At 37.4% G+C, this 20756-nt stretch overlaps 2 long non-coding RNA genes across 2 annotated transcripts in view; one reads left to right on the forward strand and one right to left on the reverse strand.

Annotated features, from left to right (window-relative positions):
* LOC117662454 (uncharacterized) overlaps positions 1-20756 on the reverse strand; it is a 168193-nt gene that overhangs the window by 86842 nt on the left and 60595 nt on the right. The window lies entirely within an intron of this gene.
* LOC117662453 (uncharacterized) lies at positions 8034-14216 on the forward strand. The gene is made up of 2 exons (XR_015733242.1): positions 8034-8179; positions 13066-14216. It is a non-coding gene; the product is annotated as an uncharacterized LOC117662453 (long non-coding RNA).

The following is a 20756-nucleotide window of genomic DNA, read 5'->3' on the forward strand; positions in this document are numbered from 1 at the left end:
CTGAGAAAAGTAGATATATACACAAATGAAGGGTAAAATTGTCAGGTTTTTTTCTTTTTTGCAGGCTCTTATTCATTTCACACCAGTTAGTGAAATTAAAAAAAAAAAACACACTTCAAAATATATTTTCTTTAGTACTAGAGATTACAGAAAAGATTTGCTAAAATAGCTCATGTTATACCTTAATTTTCATGTTTTATGTGAGCTAAATTATCAGAAATCTAAATATTGAAGAAATCCATTTCACATACTGGTTTGGAAAGTGTGAATTTATTTCAGAATGTGAAATAAAATCCTGTTCCCTTCCTAATATGGGCAGATAGGTATATGGAAACTTCAATCAGCAGCTTGTATATCAGAAAATTTTGACATCAAATCCATAGGCAAAAAAAAAAAAATTAAAAAAAATAGTCATTTCTTGTAGACATATAGTATATCCCACAAAATTGCAAATTATAATGACAGTTTTCATATTACATATCTTTGTGTTTGCTATGTGTCATTTTTTATTTTCCCTGCATTTCTTATCTTTAAAATTACATTTTCTCCCCTGTTGCTGTTAAAGAAAGGTGAAAAATTGGTAAATCATTGTTTAAAAAGATGTCACAGGATTCCTGATTAATATATGAATTTTCAAGAATGATATTATAAGCTAACATATAAAACATTTCAAAAGTTTAAAAGTGAAATTATCTTTTAATTTAATTCAAGCATAGTTTAACTAGCAATTTTCTGTACGTTCAGAAAAACAAAGACAAGCAAAAGCAAACAATGCATAAATAAATATGTTTGTGGGCAAGGAGCTTACAACAATAGTTAGTTATGCATCCTTATGTATTAAGTCAGAGATATAGAGAGAATTGTTAACTCCTTAACTGTCTTTGGGGAATAATCTCATTTTATATCTTCCCTTTGCATCACTGCATGACCTAATTATACTTAATTACAATTCTTGTAATGTTTTAGGGCTACAGACATGGAGATTCCAGCACACTGAAATACATGTTTCCTCATTTTTTTAAAGGTTATCCTAAGTGTTCTAGCACTGATGACATTTTTAAACTCATCCTTTACACTATTCCTTTCATATATGTGGGACTACAATTCACATTCTCCTCTGTCAGCAGTATTTTCCAGTACAGCAACAGCATTGTCCTGCACTTTTCCAAACTAACATCTATTTCTAAGGCCACCGTGTAAGTGGGTGTAAATGTGTTTTGATAATTTAAGAATGCCTTTTTCATCAAAAATGAAATTATACTTAAACAATGGTAGTGAGGTTTTTTTTCCTATTAGCAACCTCTTCTATCCAGATCACTTCCAAGAGACTGAAAGAAAGCATAGGATACACAATGTTAGGCTTCTTTTCAGTGGTGGATTGTCCCTGGTTCGGACCAGTTCTATAGAAAACCGGTAGTAAAACCAGTGGGAGGCTCCGCCCACTGACCTGACATCATCAGAATGCTTCTGCGCATGCACAGAAGAGCGTGCACGGCCCCGTTGCGAACCAGTAGCAAAGGTAGGTAGAACCCACCTCTGCTTCTTTTCATTAGGTTTCTGATACTATACTTAGAAGATAGGTCTGTGTGGAAGTGTGTACCCATTTCCAAGTTTCCCCCAATGAGGCACAAAAGAGATTTAAAAAATTGACAAGTGCACATGTAGTAGAAGTAGACATTCTCTCTAGCCCATGCTTTCATTTGTCAGGAAATAGGATTATATCTGGTGTTATTTTGAATCTGATTTTTTAAAATTGCCTTGAGCAATGCTATGTATCTATATTCTATTTGATATTCAGAGAGTATCTATATTACATTACTATAGCAATAGCACTAGCACTTAGACTTATATACTTCACAGTGCTTTACAGCCCTCTCTAAGCGGTTTACAGAGTCAGCATATTGTCCCCAACAATCTGGGTCCTCATTTTACCCACCTCGGAAGGATGGAAGGTGAGTAAACCTTGAGCCTGGTGAGATTTGATCTGCCAAACTGCTGGCAGCCAGTGATCAACAGAAGTCTGCAGTACTGCACTCTAACCACTGCGCCACCGAGGCTCATACTATTGTAAGCACAATACTATAATTCAGACTGATACATCTCACAGGTCATCATCCATGTCTTATCCAGCACTGAACATTGGTTCTTGCCTGCCTATTGCCTTCCTTTACAAGTCCTCGACTTACAACAGCTCATTTAATGACTGTTCAAAGTTATAACAGTACTGAAAAATGTGACTTACGACCATTTTTCATAGTTACGATCTTTGCAGCATCCACATGAACATGTGATTTACATTTGAATACTTCACAACTGGTTCATATTTATAACTATTGCTGTGTCTCGGGGTCATGTGATCACCTTTTACAACTTTAGGACAAGCAAAGTCAATGGGGAAGCCAGAGTCACTTAACAACTGGGTTACTAACTTATCAACCGCAGTGATTCACTTAACAATTGAAGCAAATAAAGATAATAAAATGGGGCAAAACTCACTTAACAAATGTCTCACTTAACAACAGACATTTTGGGCTCAATTGTGGTCGTAAATCGAGGACTACCTGTACATGAGGAGTTATGGGATTATCACATTTCAAGCAAATAGCAACATCAGTAGTCAACTTCAGTAATGTACAACATCACTGTGATGTCACAATAACTATGCCATACACTTCAGGTAGGGAGCATCAATACAGAGCCAGGATTTTTCATTGAAACATATAGGCAGAATCAACAAGAGGTTTCCATTTCACCCCGCAAAAGCAGGGGTGAAATCTACTTACCTTCCTTACCGGTTCGGAAGTGCACGTGCCCCGCGTGTGCACTAGTGCATCACATGCACGTGCAAACCCTCTGCGCATGCGCAAAACCTTCTACACATGTGCAGATGGTAAAAAACACAAGGAAGAAAAAAACAGGAAGTAACGACACCGGGCGGGTGGGCGGAGCCTCGCACCGCCATTGCTACCAGTTCTCTGAACCACCTGCCACAATTGCTACCAGATTGCTCGATCCGGTCCGAACCAGGAGGATTTCACCCCTGAGCAAAAGGTAATGCTAATCTCTTTTTTCAGATGTAGCAAATTCATAGTCAGCTTTCTTTCACAGGATTTCAAAGGGTGAAATTTAAATATATTTCCTTCATCATGAATAGTTTTAAAACTTTAAACAAATATTGCCTTCAAGATTTTTTTTTCAGCTGTATCTTTTGCCAATAAAGTACCATCCAAAAATGAGAGAGATTCCCCTTTTCCCATCTCATTAACGAATGCATACGTCATCTGCCATTTCTCAAGTGATACTCTTTAGTAAGTACATCTTGATTCTAAATGTTATAGAAGGTTAATTTCTATATTATCAGTGATGAGATTTTTCTCTCAGAAACCAAGATGCTAAGCACACTTGGAGATTAATAAACTTGGGAGAAGGGGGAAAAAAACAAACTAACCAATATTTTCTGTGGAAGCAGAATTAAATTAAAAGATTATGTGCAATCATTGTGATATTTTTCTGCATTTTTTTCTGAAGCAAGCATGCCTATAATGTTTAACTAATTTTAAAAAATACCATCAAGAAACTTTAAGAAGGGAAGCATACAAATCAGTTTATTCTTCAAAAAAAAAAGAAAGAAACCTTCAAATATCATTTCTGACCATAAAAACAATCAAGAAAATGGAGCCAAGTAGCTAAAATAGATAGTTTTAGATGTAGCACTCTTTCATACAAGAAAAGATTCACAAACGAGATAACTTTTTTAAAAAAATCTTGACTAAAAACATTTTTCTGTTCACTGTAGGAGATATCATGGAGATGAAGTTCTATTCAGAGATGCAAAAGTTCTTGTGAAAAGCTTGTCTTTATAATGAGACTTTTAAAGTAGGGGTCCCCATTCCTACTATTGATGAAAAGAAGGACTAGGGGTGACATGATAGCAGTGTTCTTGGCTAGTCTGGAAACTAGGGTTGACAGGATAGCAGTATTTCAGTGGCTGCCACAAAGAAGAGGGAGTCAAGTTATTCTCCAAAGCACTTGAGGGCACGACAAGAAGCAATCGGTGAAAACTAATCAAGGAGAGAAGCAACCTAGAACTAAGAAGAAATTTCCTGACAGTTAGAACAATTAATCAGTGGAACAACTTGCCTCCAGAAGTTCTGAATGCTCCAATACTGGAAGTCTTTAAGAAGAGATTGGATAACCATTTGTCTGAAATGGTATAGGGTTTTCTGCCTAAGCAGGGGGTTGGACTAGAAGACCTCTAAGGTCTCTTCCAACTCTGCTATTCTATTGTATTCTAACCTCCAGTCCATGGACTGGCACTAGTCCACAGCATGCCAGCAACTGGTGTGCGCAAATAAGTGGTCTCATCCACAGAACTGAGGCAGCACACAAAACCACACTCCTTCTTGTACACGGAAAAACCTTTCTCCACGAAACTGGCACACCTGCTTCCCATAGGCATGTGGAAATTAATACAAAATTACAAGATAAACAGCAAAACAATGTTAACAATATGTGTAAAAGGATTAGGGTTTTAAAGTATTTCAGTAGAAAATAAATGCTATGTTTGTCCCAAATAGAGTAGGCAAACCCAAATGATCTTCACCAAATTGACACAAATATCTGAGAAGGTTGAATATATAATACTTGTGATGCATTTTTTTGAAATGCTTTTTATGGATATTTATACAAAGCATAGATTAGGAAAATTTCAAAATGATAACAACTGTGCACTTTTCCAGCTATTTTTCTTAAAAATAGAGGCACAACTTTGATGATTGGAGTTATAGCTGTGACTCTGACAGAGACCTATTATTCTTTCATTTCATTTCATTTCATTTCATTTCATTTCATTTCATTTATTGGATTTGTATACCGCCCTACTCCCGAAGGACTCAGGGCGGTGAACAGCCACAGAATAAAACACACAAATACAAAATTTAAAAACAGAATAAAACCAAATTAAACAATTTGGCCGAGACAAATTAAAAACACCCAATTTAAAAACAAATTAAAATTTACATTTTAAAGGGGAAAGATTTAGGCCAGGCCGGCTTGATGGAATAAAAAAGTCTTGAGAGCGCGACGGAAGGTGCGCAGATCCGGGATCCTCCGTATGTCCGGGGAGAGCTCATTCCAGATAGTAGGTGCCCCCACAGAGAAAGCTCTCCCCCTGGGGGCCACCAGTCGACATTGTTTGGCCGACAGCACCTGGAGGAGCCCCTCTCTATGAGAGCGTACCGACCAGTGGAAGGCTATTGGTGGTAGCAGGCGGTCTCATAAATAACCAGGTCCTAAGCCATGGAGCGCTCTAAAGTTGATAACCAAATTCCACTTTTTTCCACCTTGAAGTGCACCCAGAAGACCACTGGGAGCCAGTGGTAGCTGGCTGGTGGTAGCAGGCGGTCTCGTAAATAACCAGGTCCTAAGCCATTGAGCGCTCTAAAGGTGATAACCAAATTCCACTTTTTTCCACCTTGAAGCGCACCCAGAAGACCACCGGGATTCAGTGCAGCTCACGCAGGAGAGGTGTTACATGGGAACGCCACGTCGCTCCCATAACCACCCACACAGCCACACTCTGCGCCAGTTGGAGCCTCCGAGTGCTCCTCAAGGGGAGCCCCATGTAGAGAGTGTTGCAATAGTCCAGGCGGGAGGTGACAAGGGCATGAGTAACTGTGCGTAAGGAGTCCCGATCTAGAAAGGGACGCAACTGGCGAATCAGGCAGTCGATACCTGGTCGATGGTATCAAAAGCCGCTGAGAGATCTAATAGGACCAGGACAGAGGAGCAACCCCTCTCCTGAGCCCTCCAGAGATCATCAACCAATGCGACCAATGCCGTTTCCGTGTTGTACCCAGGCCTGAAGCCCGACTGGAACGGATCCAGATACATCGTTTCATCCAGGTGCTGGGGGAGCTGTCACGCAACCACACTCTCAACAACCTTCGCCATAAAGCAAAGGTTGGAGACCGGACGATAATTAGCCAATACAGCCGGATCCAGGGAAGGCTTCTTGAGGAGAGGCCTCACCACTGCCTCTTTCAGGGTGGCGGGGAAGACACCCTCACCCAATGAAGCATTTATAATCCCCTGGAGCCAACCTCGCGTCACCTCCCAGGAAGCCAGCACTAACCAGGAGGGACACGGGTCCAACAAACATGTGGTCGTGTTCAGTCTACCCAGAATCCTGTCCATGTCATCAGGAGTCACAGGATCATACTCATCCCAGATAACATTCTCAAGACCTGCCTCCATCATCCCCCCTGGATCTACCCAGTCGGAGTCCAGATCTTCCCAAATCTGAATGATTTCATAATCCAAATCTTAAAGTAATTCATATGTAATATATGCTCTCCCCTCCAGCCTGATTTTTAGCAGTCTAAAAATGTAGAGATGCAAGGAAAGCCATATACAGTATGAGCTAAAGGGACTAAAATCTTTTAAATGACAAATTCTGGAGGCAGAGAGAAAAAAAAAGTGGAATTTTAAAAAACATACATTCGATCCCAATGTAAGTTTTCTAATACACAAGTTTTATTTTACACAACATGTCCAATTACAATTCAGGATTCCAAAATCCATGGGGTAGTCTCAAGACATCCTTAAATCAAGTTAACTGCCTTTGTTCATCTTTATTCCTTGGCACCCTTGACTATCCATCTTGCAGTGATTTTCATTATCTCTTTGACAATAAGCTTTTTGGACCAAGTCACTCTTTAATGGTTTTGTTTACAAAATTCTGTAGTGCTATGGGCATGCATAGGTTTACATTAAGAACAACAAAATTAATATAACGTAAACAGTGTGCGCTTGGTGGAATGTAGTATTTTGATAGATTGTATTATTGCAGTGAAAGACTGAGGCAGTTTGAGATAATATTTAAAAGTGCTCATATTGCAAGTAATCCTTTACAATGTAATATTCTGCAGTTTTTGAACATGCACAATACATGCATAGAAGATACTTCTGCCAACCAAACTGGTTGTCCCCCTCTGATGATTAGAAGTAGCTAAACAGAGGCATTCTGAGTGATTGTTTTTCTCAAATTTCCATTAAAATGATGAATTTGTAACTCTGGTTGTATTATTTCCCCATACAAGAATAGAATTTTAAGAACAATCTCTTCTTTTTAAAAGTATAAAATTTGTCCAGAAAATCTAGAAGAAATGTCAATGAATGGACTTCCCAGAGGGACCATTTATTTTCTTGAACTTGAATTTTTTTCAAAGCATTTCTGGAATTCTGGTAATTGTGGTTATATCCAATTACATTCCAAGCAATTGCAACAAAAATATTTAGAGAAATACAAAACTCATATTTAGCTAAATGTTTGTGGAGATTCTGAATCATCCCGGTCATGGTTGTCCCAAAGGCGCTTTTTCAAGAGGCAACTGGATTTCTGGTTTTTCTGTGAAGACGTTTCACTTCTCATCCAAAAGTCTTCAGCTCATCCAAGAGCTAATAAGCTAATAAGCAACTGAATAATGTACAATTGGAAACAATTGAAGATCCATAGTTTCCATAGGTAAGGTGCAATTGCCTGAAGTAAGAGGATTTCATACATAGAGCTGTTTTTATGAATTTTTCCATACATTAACATCCCTTCTTATCAGGATACCTCATGTTTAGCTTGAAGAAAGGATACATGTTCAAGAATAGCATCCAAAAATATTTTTAAACTTAGTAAAGAATAACAACTCCTGTTCATATCTCCTTTCAATTGTTCAACTCTACATGGAGAGCCACAAGCCTTAAATGACAATGACCTGATCATCATAATACATGCTTTAGTAACTGGGAAAGCTGGGTTATAGTCATGAGTTCTCCATTATGAAGACTTATCAAGAAAAGTCAGTATATTTATATTACAACCACCATTCTTTCTCACAAAAATTAAACTATAATCATCACTAATTTATGTGTACATTGTGTTACTAACATTACTTCTTAAAGTTAGGCCTTCAGACCACCAGCACTCTCTCATAGGAGCCATTCCACTGCTCCTAATTGCTAACTAACTGCTCCTCAAAGATTCCATGCTCAACGTTCTTTAAAGGCATGGCCTCACACCTGGCCAGAGCTGAAACTGCTTAACTTCATGTTTTCTGATATGATGCTAAAGGGTATGATCTATCATCTTCCAACACAATTCTTGCTATAGATTCAGGCATAAACTCAGGTAATTCAGCAGTGGCTGTAATGATGTAATCATAGACTGGAATCAACTCAGGCATTCCTCTATCATACCATTTGGTTTGTTTTGCTAGAGTGCCATGATACTGAGAGAAGAGGAGGAGAAGCAAATGTACTGGAGGGTATGGTAGACCTCTCTTTAAAAAGAGACCTTTAAAGCAGTTGAAGGAAGCAGCTGTAACAAGACCTCTGCGAAGATCAAGTGCCACCTGAAAATTGGCACAGGATATTTATTTTGCTTTGCTACTGTTAAACTAGCAATTAAACTAGCAACAGTAGTTGCTGCTGGAGGAAGAGTGCCAATTCTCTGATTTTCAGCTTCCCATTGCTCAAGAACTGAAATGGCTATATACCCAGTTGATCATGGGGAAAAGATAGTCCTCAACTTACGACCACAATTGAGCCCAACATTTCCTTTCCTTAGCCAGAAGTTGTTAAATGAGTTTTGCCCCATTTCATTTTGCCCACCTTTCTTGCCACTGTTGTTAAGTGACTCTTCGCTGTTGTTAAGTTAGTAACACAATTGTTAAGTGAATCTGGCTTCACTTGACTTTGCTTCTTGGAAGGGCACAAAAGGTGATCCTGGGACATTACAACCATCCTAAATACATGCCAGTTGCCAAGCATCCAAATTTTGATCACATGAACCTGAGCAATGATCATAATTGTGAAAAAAGATCATAAATCACTTTTTTCATTGCCATAACTTCAAATGGTCACTAAACAAATGATCGTAAGTCGAGGACTGCCTGAATATTGTACTCTTGTTATGATAAATATATTGGTACCATGTTTGTTTTTGAAAATAATTCAAAGTGGTGGTATTAAGTATTAATGGTTTAATACCACAATCATGAATTATTTAATATTATCATATTATTTTAATCTGAAACTTAAATAATGGAGGTATGAGATGAGCTCTTTGGGAGGCCTTTGTTAAGCGATCTTTGTTAAGAGATCACCTGGTTAAGCACTTGTTTCTGGGAAGGAAAGACATCTTCTACTAAAAATAGACAATGAAGTTCCTGTGATCATCTGAATAAAAGCATACAATTAATGCTCCATGATTTTATATTAATCTATTTCTTTTTACTGAATTTGTCTTTGTTTAGAAGTATTGCTATAATTTTGTTAGATTATGGTGATGTTAACTTTTATCATTTCCGGAAGAGTTTTCAAAATATTATTGTTTGTCTGTTAGATCATGGAAACAATTTCCCCTTAATATATTCAGTTGCTACTTAGCCCTGCAAATAGATACATAGTGAGCAGCTGAAAAGTGCAGGCTGCTGTTTCAGTCTCATTTTTAGAAATAAAGTGTCATCACTCAAAGGAGAACATTGTTTTTAATGATTGCTATACTTGGTGGCAAATTTTTAGCAATAAAATTTTCTTTATTATATGGATATATTAATGCATTGAGTTTCCATGATACATATATCCATGTTGTTCATCTTTCTGATCTTGAATTTTCTTGACTCATTCAGCAGAGTTTCCAAATCATTAGCATACCTTCAAATTGTTCTTTGTCAGTGTTCTTCTAAAATGTACTGTGGCATGGGGTATTCATAAGGACTACTGGAAAAAAAATCTGCAGACTCTTTGAGACATGACGTTACACACCATTACAGTAATTAAATAGACTAGAATAGAGGAAGATACGTGGCTGATATAGAGGTGCACAAATTAACCAGCCTGAGACTTTACTACTGGGTGCATCTATTGGATTGCAGGTGGTGAGAGACCCATTAGATAAAACAGCTGCTAGATAAGCTTTGCCAAGTAAGCAGCTGTGGATATTTAGCAGCAACACTAACTGGATGTAGTAACAGTAACATCTGGGAAATGTTACTGATTTGACAGAAGTACTACATATATCCAGGGATAGTACTGGGCAAGTAACACTGCTGGAAATATGCCTACCACTGATAGAAGTCAGCTGTTCTACTAGTAACAAGTGACAACATATAACCTGGAACAGTTGGAGGGGCATATAGAGTGGCAGGGATAAGATTAATTCATGCAGCAATATTAATAGTGGTGGGAATGCAATAACAAACCAGTGTAATATGTTTCCCCAAGAGAATTATTGATAGCTGAAAACATCAAAAGGACAAACAGAACAGATGATTTCTAATTTCTGGTAGAGGATGTGAAAGAAGAAAACTGGGCAGGGGAGAGAGAAATTCTTGACTGAAACAAGCACAAATATATTTATATATGGATTATTAATTAATAAAATTTGTGTAGCCATCCATCTCACAAAAAACAGCTCTGGGAAGCATAAGAATAAAACAACAGAAAATATGTTACATATTTTACACATAAAATAGTTTCAAAAATATTTTAAAAACCACATTAAGAGAAAAATATTATAAAAACAAATTAGCAAACTCTAGGCAAAGAGCTGATAAGAATGGCCACTTTGACACTGTAGTCATTTAAACAAGCCTCGGGTTCCCTGGGAACCCTCAAATAACAGGTCTTAAAAGACTTTTGGTACATCATAAGGGATGGAGCTAGAAGAGAATATTTGCAGCTCAGGGTTGAAATGTAAGGTCCTTTCATTACCAACATCATCAGTTGGTAATGAAAAAACCTAGTTTGATAATGAAAGGAATGCAAGAAAAGTGTTCCATAAAGTGGGCACTATAGCAGAGAAGACATGTCTCTTGGGATCTGCCATATATATGTGTGTCTCTGTGCATATGTATATGTATGTGTGTGTGTGTGTGTGTGTGTGTGTGTGTGTGTGTATATATGTTTTCTCAGGTTTTCGCGGGTGTTTGTATGTAGGTCTTTGGTTATTCGGGTCTTCTCCCACGTAAAATTGGAAGTGTCTTGGCGACGTTTCGACGAAGTCTCATTCGTCATCTTCAGGCTGGTGTTCTCGGCTTCGTGCTTCCAGGAGCAATGTGAAATCTCAGCTGTCTCTTCCTTTTAGTGGGGGTGTGAGCTGATTGGGTGGGGACTTGGCTGTGTTCTGATTGGGTGGAGGTGTGTTCTGATTGGTTAGGGGCTCACACCCCCACTAGCAGTTAAAAGGAAGAGACAGCTGAGATCTCACATTGCTCCTGGAAGCACGAAGCCGAGAACACCAGCCTGAAGATGACGAATGAGACTTCGTCGAAACGTCGCCAAGACACTTCCAATTTTACGTGGGAGAAGACCCGAATAACCAAAGACCTACATATATATATACATACATACATACATACATACATACATACATACATACATACATACATATATATATATATATATATATATATATATATATATATACACACCACACTTACACACACACACATCCATCCATCCATTTGGAAATAAGGTGGGATAAATAAATAAATATGCTTTATTGTCATTGTACATATGTACACAGTATACCCATACAACGAAATTCACATAATACCCAAAGACCAGGCCCAACACACATAACAATCCCCAAACAAACACCTCACCCACCACAAATTCCCCACCCCTGAACCACCCAAACATCCACACAAACCAAGTAATTCTGTCCAACAGCTCACTGATGGGGGCCCTTTAGTTCATTATTGAGTGCAATTATAGCTCTGGGATAAAAACTATTCAGAAAATGTGTGGTCCGAGTTTTAATTGTTCTATATCTTCTGCCAGAAGGCAACATATATAAATATGTTTTATAAATTTATATTTTATATATAATTTATATTTTATATATAATGTATATTTAGATATAATTTAGATATACATTTTAACAACAATATCCACTAGTTTTACTTTAGCATTCAAATATTGTGTATTTTTACACAGCATCTCTCTCTCTCCCTCCCTCCCTCTGTGTGTTTGTGTGTGTGCATGTGTTGATATCTTGCCCTAAATACCCTGATATATACATGCTTTGTCCCCAAGCTTTTGACATTGATCTGACATGAAAATCTGAAGTGCAATTTTGAGTGCACTTGGCAGAAGGCACTTTGTATTTTTGCTAGGGACCCTGCATTATTAAGAACTCTGACTGAAGATATATATGACCTCCTTCAGATCTACCCTCTAAAGAGGGGAAGGTAGGAGGTTAGGGTTGATTAAAATAGCCCACTTTATTCCTTTATATTATTCACTGATATCTGGTTAGATGCTTTTTATATTGTACCCTACAGTTTTCTGATAACAAAACCATTTTTGCAGCGTAAAGAGTGTGTTTATGAAAATGTACATATGCATACAATAGAAAAAAAGAAATCTTGCAGAGGAAGCTCAGAATATGGCAATAATGGAGCCTACTATGTACTCAAATAGACCACTTTTCCCTAAATAGAATTCCTTAGAATAATTCTACTTCAGCATGTGCTACATTGTAGAATGATAATATTCCAATACCCAATAATGTATGAAGGAACTACAGTATACAAAAATGATGTCCTATTTTTAGGATTAAAAAAATGACAAGGAGCCAGGGTAACTGGCTGAAAATCAGGGAGGTGTCATGTTGATCACCTAGTAGAACTGAGCAGAGAATGTGATCTAGTGAGCAGCATTTCACATTTAATTTCAAAATGGATTGAGGTGATTGGTAGGATACCTGTGTCTACACCATTATAGAGTAGATGCCAGGGACTGCAGCTGAAATTCAACCATGGATTGGGTTGACTCCAAACTATGAAGCTAAGGTGAATTGGCTTGAGAGATAAATTGGTAATTCCCTTGAGTTCTACTCAAACTACAAGTTTATCCTCAATACCCTTGACTCATAGTACATATTGAGCTATGCATAGGGCAACACTCCCCTATTTTTATGCATTAACCTTTTAGCTGACACATTCTTATCCTTTTGGTATGTATTCCTTGTGATTTATTGACTCTCTATCATCTCTATTTTCTTTTCAGAGAAAATAAAATTCAAAAACATTTAGCAAGAAGGTCTATACTTCAGCTTCACCTCAAGTGTTCATTTGTCTCTTTCCAGAAGTAAATGCTAAAGAATTGATTGATTCTGATTTAGTCAAATATTGCATCTGGATATCTTCAAAGTGCAATTATGCTTCACTTATCCAAGCAGTTCCTTTTTGGGTTGTAACCGGCAATTACATTTTCTTCATTTATTATAAGAAATAAAAATGGAATGATCAGCTTTCTAGCATCTGCTTGGGAAGACCCAGCAGGCTTCACCTTTTAAAGAATGAATGAATAGAGCACATAGAAGACAAACCTATAGCCACTTGGAATCCATGTATGAATAGAAATGGTCACCTACAGCTTCAAGTTATTCTAGCTGTCATTGCAGTCTCTCTTGCAAATTAGCCTGAGAACAAGCTGTGCATGTAGAAGGTCAGATGCAGTTCCAGCATTTCCGCAAGAATCTTTCTTTTCCACTGTTTTCTTTTTCCAGCCTTGAAAAAGAGGGGATGGAGCAAAGAAATTGTTTTTTGTCTTTCTTCTGCATGAACTGCAAGGAGTTTCCTTGCTGTTTCTCAACCAAGGACTAAGAAGGCTTTTCTGAAAATTGTTATTGTTGAAATTGTTAGAATCAGGCTTATAGTTCCATCCATGAATGTAACATTACGAATATGTTTCTTAACATGTTCTCTGCTGTACATTTTATAAAACATCCTTAGGAATGGAAGTTTTTATTAATGTATCAAGCTGTGCCTACTAACTCATTACACAGTTGCCTTGAGAGGAGGCAGCTAATTCAGAGCATTTTCTTATCTCTCTTCTTCCCATGGTAAAATCCTGGGACTGCTTGTTAGAATAAGAATTAGAGCTTTGGGTAAATCATACATCAAAGCTGTGATGTTGTACTTCAAGTAATCTATCTATATTTTTTCACATTTTGTAGTTTTCTTATTCCTTTATCAGTTGTAAAGCAATACTTTTCATATTTGGGATTTCCTGTGTGCTCAAAGTGTCTGAACAACATTCTATGTAATGCCTATGTAACCTACACCTGGCTTTTTCAGGTACACCTGGCTTTTTCAGGTGCACTCATTGTACCCTGCTAGCTTTGAATGAATAGATGATTGATTGGGCCCTCTCCAGTTGGTGGCATTTTTGGTGAATTATTTAGCCATGACAAATTATTTGGCCATCTAATGCTGATGTATTCCCAGGGGAGTCTATATGAGGGTCAAAAAAGTTTAAAATGTGGCTGCAACATCCGACTGAAGTCCTATCATTTTGACATGTACTGTCATCCCCAAAAGTATTGGGGCTTTGATTGTGCAGTTGTGGTTACAATATTGACTTCTTCACCCTGCTGTGGACACCCCTGGGTATTCCAAATTGAATGCAACATAATCTCCTATTAAATTAAAATTAGTGCCCAGTTGTTAAAATTAATGCAAATGTAATATCCTTGCGTTTGCTTCTCTATTCACAGTATGCAAAAGGTATGGTCATGACCCCCTCATAACTTAGCAGTATCCATTTTATGGCCCTAGAGTGCCTGCCAAGAATTAACTGTTACTAATTTGCCTTCTTTAGCAGCACTGAACTTGTGGAGGCTTAAAGGCTAAGACATTTACCCTAAGCTTTGAAGACGTTTAAGGTACCCTTTTCATCTTTTACAACTCCTGAAGCCCCCTCTTAAAAGAGGTTCTGGCTCCACTCATTTTTGGAACGCAGCCTTTACATGCCGACAAGAAATTGCATACCCCTGTTTTATATAATGGGGATGGATGGGGAAAAAAGATGTCAGCACATCTATCTGAACATATCTTCAATTTTCTTTGCTGCGAAGTGAAGTTGCCTAAAACACTTAAAGATCAAGCTCATTTTTAATGTAGCAAGTATCTCTGGTGCATCTAAATTCTCAGAGTATTAGGAGCCTATGGCTTGTCTTTAAATGATAAGAAATTAGATGATTATTTCTCTGTAAAGCCTGGACTTGGCAGTAAAAGTACTTGTTCTTGAAGATACCTGTTCCAATTGTAGGAAGGTATTTATTGACAGTTTTGGCATTTACTCAGCAAATGAGAGCAATTGTGACCACTACTTAAACATTTATTTATTTATTTATTTATTGGTTCGATTTATATGCCGCCCTTTTCCGGAGACTCAGGGCGGCTTACAATGTGTTAAGCAATAGCCTTCATACTTTTGTATATACCTGCTTAGTAGGGCTTTCGGGGGGCCCCTGAAGCAGTGTTCTTTTTTATACAAAGTCAGCTTATTGCCCCCACAAACCGGGTCCTCATTTTACCTACCTCAAAAGGATGGAAGGCTGAGTCAACCTTGAGCCTGGTGAGATTTGAACTTGCAGTAATTGCAGGCAGCTGGTGTTACTTAACAGTGCTTAAGTCTGCTGCGCCACCAAGGCTCTTATGGGTATATCTTCATGGGTATATCTTCACATTGCTTCAGATATCTTTATTATTATAGTTCAAAAATAGGATTGATAAATGAGAGTCTCAACTGTTTCTTCCCATTCACTCTCTTGGACACAATCATCCTGTTTTTTAAGACAGGATGATAATTTTATGTACATTTGAGAATATAACACTAGTTTAAAATACCTGGTACTAACACACTACTGAACAAAATCACTATCCCTTTTTCTTTGCTGACATAAAATTTAGTAGCCACAAGGGAAAGTATTTATAAATATATAAACACTGAAAATGGTCAAGAGATCACAGGGGTATTTGTAAATGCTTGTATGCTTTAAGTTATTTATCAAAAGTTTGAAATTCATAAAGAATACAGCACATATATTGCATGTTTTTACATAAAAAGGAATATTACATGGCTAAAAAATTTCCCAATATCTAGCAATTATATAGTGCTCTTACTCTTTGGATAGAGATCAGCTGAGAATTGCAAGGAAGATGAATTTTTGGTAGAATAAAAACCAATTTAGAAGAAGCTAATGGCAAATCCAACAGTGTCTATCAAAAAAAAAAAAAATCAAGATAGTATTGTGATTGTGCAGTTGAAGTTCCACTACTTGGTATTCACATGATTCACTATGAAAGAGGCAGGGCTTTGATGTGCAATCACAGTCACCACTTTCATAACATGGTGAGAACATTGCAATAAAGCAGTCAACAAGTTCAACTGGAAGGTATATTTATTTTTACTGAAGAGTTCATCTCACTACAAGTCAACAGTTGATTCTACAGAATTGCTTAGATATTTTGATTACATATATATATATCTTAATTATAGTTTAATTTCTCTTAGCTTCCTATTGTAAACAAACTAATAAACATTCATAATTGCAAAAGATTAAATTAATAGTTTTGTTTAATAAACAGAAAATATGGATTTTTCATATGGGTTAACTTTTTTCCCCTTCAATATGTTCTCTTCAGTCTTTTATTTTGGTCATGGACAAGCAAGATTCAATTTCAATGCATTAAAGCCATCCCATTATACTAATAGTTTAACCTATACACTAGAACAATAACAAGGTACCTATACATACATACATAGATACATACATACATACATACATATTACATACAGAGCCAGTATGGTATAGTGATTAAGACATCAGGCTAGAAACTGGCAAACTGAGTTCTAGTCCTGCCTTAGGTGAAGCTAGTTGGGTGACCTTGGACCAATTTAAGAACATACCCAGTGGCCTAGAGGTGGAGCTCTTGCCTCACAATCAGGAGGTTGTGAGTTCGATCCTAGATAGAGGAAGATGTAGGGTCTCCTGCTTGGGCAGGGGGTTGGGCTAGATGACCTGCAAGACCCCTTCCAACTTTTGTTAATCTGTTAAAAACATTTATTCTCTTTCAGTCATAGGAAGCAGGCAAGAATAAACCACTTCTGAAAACGCTTCCAAGAAAATTGCATGGACTTGTCCAGGCAATTACCAGGAGTCAACAATGCAAAATCTATCAGGAATACAAAACTAAATACAGTGCAAAAATGATTAAATATGCATGTTCAGTTAGGAAGCATTTATGAGATAATGCAAATATTTTAGAAAAGTCGGCAGCTAAATAGTCAACTGCAGAACTGAAATTATTCTGTATTAGTCTTGTGACAATAAAATGTTGACAACTTTAGGAAATACCCACAAGTTTCTTTAAAAATTCTTAATCCTAAATTCCTATAGATCCAATTCAATGAAATATTACTTTATTAGGAATATATTCCCTATTGAAAAGTTAATTGATGGAAAGGAGAGGTAAATTCATTGAGCCTTTTCTAGGAACAATAGCAACACAAAAACAGTGATTGGATGGAAAAGGCAACTAATTGTATGTCCATGTTGACTGAAAAGTGCATTAAAAAATAACTCTGGAAAACTAAAGAATTCTGATCTCTGTGCAGGGGTTGGTCCCTTTGTGTGGGCACAAAATGCAAATGGGGAGATAGTATCAGTGGTATTTTATGACAATCATCATCAAGTGTAGAATGAGTATTTTAATATCTTCAGTTCAGTGCCTCACATCATTCAGCGGGATAGAACATAGGGCTTTAACAATCCCTTAAACCTTTAGCCACATTACCAGTTAAGGTTGCTAAGCAACAACAAAATAGTTATTGTCACAGTTCTGCCAAAAACAAAAAATAATCTGCAGTGAAAATAAAGAAATGAAAACTGATATAATCTCCCTTTATCTTTTAAAAGTAAGTTTATCATCTTACACATTCATATAAAAGCATATAGGCAGACTGCAACATCTCAATCGCTGACATTGTTGTGTGTGTCCAGGCTGACACAAAAAAGACAGAATTGATTTTTGTTTATACATGTTATTTTAATTCAACCTTAGAATATTTTGGGCTAATCAGCATGATACTACTGAAATGTAAAATACACCAAAAAAAAAAAAAAAAAACCCAACCCCTGAATTATTTTATTTGTTGCAGGTCAGTACAGGTAGTCCTCAACTTAGAACTGTTCAAAGTTATAATGGCACTGAAAAAAATTGATTTAAGATTGATCCTCACACTTATGACCACCACAGTAACCCATGTGATCAGAATTTGGGCACTTGGCAACCAGGATGTATTTAAAAGAGTTGCAGCACCCCAAGGTCATGTGATTTCCATTTGTCTCCTTTCTAGCCAGTTTCCAATAAGCAAAGTCAATGGAGCTGGATTCTCTTAATGACCACATAATCCACAACTGCAGGGATTCGCTTAACAACCATGGTAAAGTGGTCATAAAATCAGGTGCAACTCTCTTAACAACTGCCACGTTTAGCAACAGAAATTCTGATCCCAACTGTGGTTGAGGACTGCTTGTACATAAAATTATGGCTATCTCATTAATGAAAGTGATTGATTAATTTAGAATTGGAAAATTTTACAGCCCAAGAGAAAAACTAAGTCCAAGAGTGCATCCTATCATTATTTTTCGAATTACCTTTGATCAAATTTTAGCTAGTTTAAGAAAAGAAAAATAATTATTTTTTTTAAAAATGGGCAGATTTCAAATCAGTTACCTTGCAATAAGTTGTATTTCAACAATAATTGCTGAAGTGAATACCTTGCAAGCTATTGCCAAAGTGTCTTCAAAGGACCTTCTTAAACTGACACAACTTAGGTACAACTGCAGTGGCATGATACAGATATAAGTGGACAAGGAAGTTCTGTGTGCACAATGCCCAAACTGAATAGAAAGAAAGTGGTCCTCCATCTCAGAGAGTATAGCAGAAGCAGTCATGAAACATCTAGAAAGTATTGCTCCTCCCAAAATTTTATCTATCTATTTATCTATCTATCTATCTATCTATCTATCTATCTATCTATCTATCTATCTATCTATCGTTCTATCGTTCTATCGTTCTATCGTTCTATCTATTACATGTTCTATACTAAAACATGGATCAGACAGATCAATGACACATTTGTCATCCTAAATTAAAATATAATCAAATAAAAAAAATCCACATCCCCAAGGATGTTCACCATAGATTGAGAAAGAAAGCAAACTCCCATTCCTTGACTTTCTTCTCACTAAACAAAATGTTAACAAGGGGAAACATGGGTTTACTGAAAACCAACATGAAGCAAGAGAGCCAGAGAATTCCTGGAAGTCTAGCATTCAGATAAATGAATGGAACTGAATACAAACCCACCAATCATTCAAGCACCTGATCCAGGCACACACAACAAGCGAATGAAACAGACAAAACAAAATAGAGACAAGACCATTAGCAGCAACCAATTTATTGAATCTCTCAGGAAACCTCCAATCACTAACTCATCTCTTTGAGTTCAGCTCTTGTACAGATTGGAATAGTGCAAGCAATCCCCAGTTCTGAACAGGGAGGAAACCTTGTTAAGCTTGGAGGGATGATGAAATACCTGCGAGAAGCCTCATCAATATTTATTTCCCAAGTCTAGGTGACCTGACCACTAAATAAAGGAAGCCATTTGCTGTTTTCCAGCAAGTGTAGTCTAATTGCTTCTTTAGAGTGTGGTTTTCTACTACAATATATAGTTTCCTCTGATTTTTGAACTGAGTTAGGAAACACTTCAGGCAGCCATTCAAGTGGCTAGAAACATCTCTCTTTCTCTCTCTCTCAATACATACCAGAGATGGGTTTCAGCAGGTTCTGACCAGTTCTGACCAGTTCTGGAGAACCGGTAGTGGAAATTCTGAGTAGTTCGGAGAACCGGTAAATACCACCTCTGACTGGCCCCACCTCCATCTATTCTCTGCCTCCCAAGTCCCAGCTGATTGGGAGGAAATGGGGATTTTGCAGTATCCTTCTCCTGGAATGGGATGGGAATGGAGATTTTACAGTATCCTTTCCCTGCCCACCAAGCCATGCCATGCCCTGCCAAGCCACACCCACAGAACCAGTACTAACAAATTTTGAAACCCACCACTGATACATATTGTATTTTTAAAATAAAAACTAATACAGAGAAATAATCTCAAATATGTCACAAATGTTCAATGCCTTTTCCTGCTTTTTGCTGTTTCCCTTTCATTATGCAGCCACTGTTTTTGAGAGAGGAAAGCCAGAGAAAGCATTTTTAGGTTAAATACCCAAACATACATTATTGCTAGATCTCCCCCCTTCCCCAACAATTCAACTCATGGGAATTTTGGTCATAAATATGATGTGAAGGATCACAAGGAATTTTAGATCTGCTCATAACTGCTTGCAGGTTTTTGGATCTTCTCCCTTACATAGTGGATGAAATATACTGATGATTAAGGTGCTAGACCAGAAGAAGCAATACCTAGTTTAACTTCAGCTAGACAGAAATTTACTAGGAATCTTTGAGTCAGCTTCTCTCTTGTAGTTTAGTTTACCTCACAAAGTTGTTTGGCAGAAAAATAGAGGTTAAGTACTACACATATGAGAGACATGGTGGCTCTCACCAAGATGTTGAGCTTGTCGATCAAAAGGTCACCAGTTCAGTGGTTCAAATCCCTAGTGTTGTGTAATGGGGTGAGCTCCCATTACTTGTCCCAGCTTCTGCCAACCTAGCAGTTTGAAAGCACATAAAAAATGCAAGTAGAAAAATAGGGACCATCTTTGGTGGGAAGGTAACAGCGTTCCGTGTGCCTTTGGCATTTAGTCATGCTAGCCACATGACCCCACGGAGACGTGTTCAGACAGCGCTGGCTCTTAGGCTTTGAAACGGAGATGAGCACT

The sequence above is a fragment of the Pantherophis guttatus genome, chromosome 3 (assembly GCF_059756535.1).
Source record: "Pantherophis guttatus breed Tessera chromosome 3, ASM5975653v1, whole genome shotgun sequence".
Classification (NCBI taxonomy): Eukaryota; Metazoa; Chordata; class Lepidosauria; order Squamata; family Colubridae; genus Pantherophis; species Pantherophis guttatus.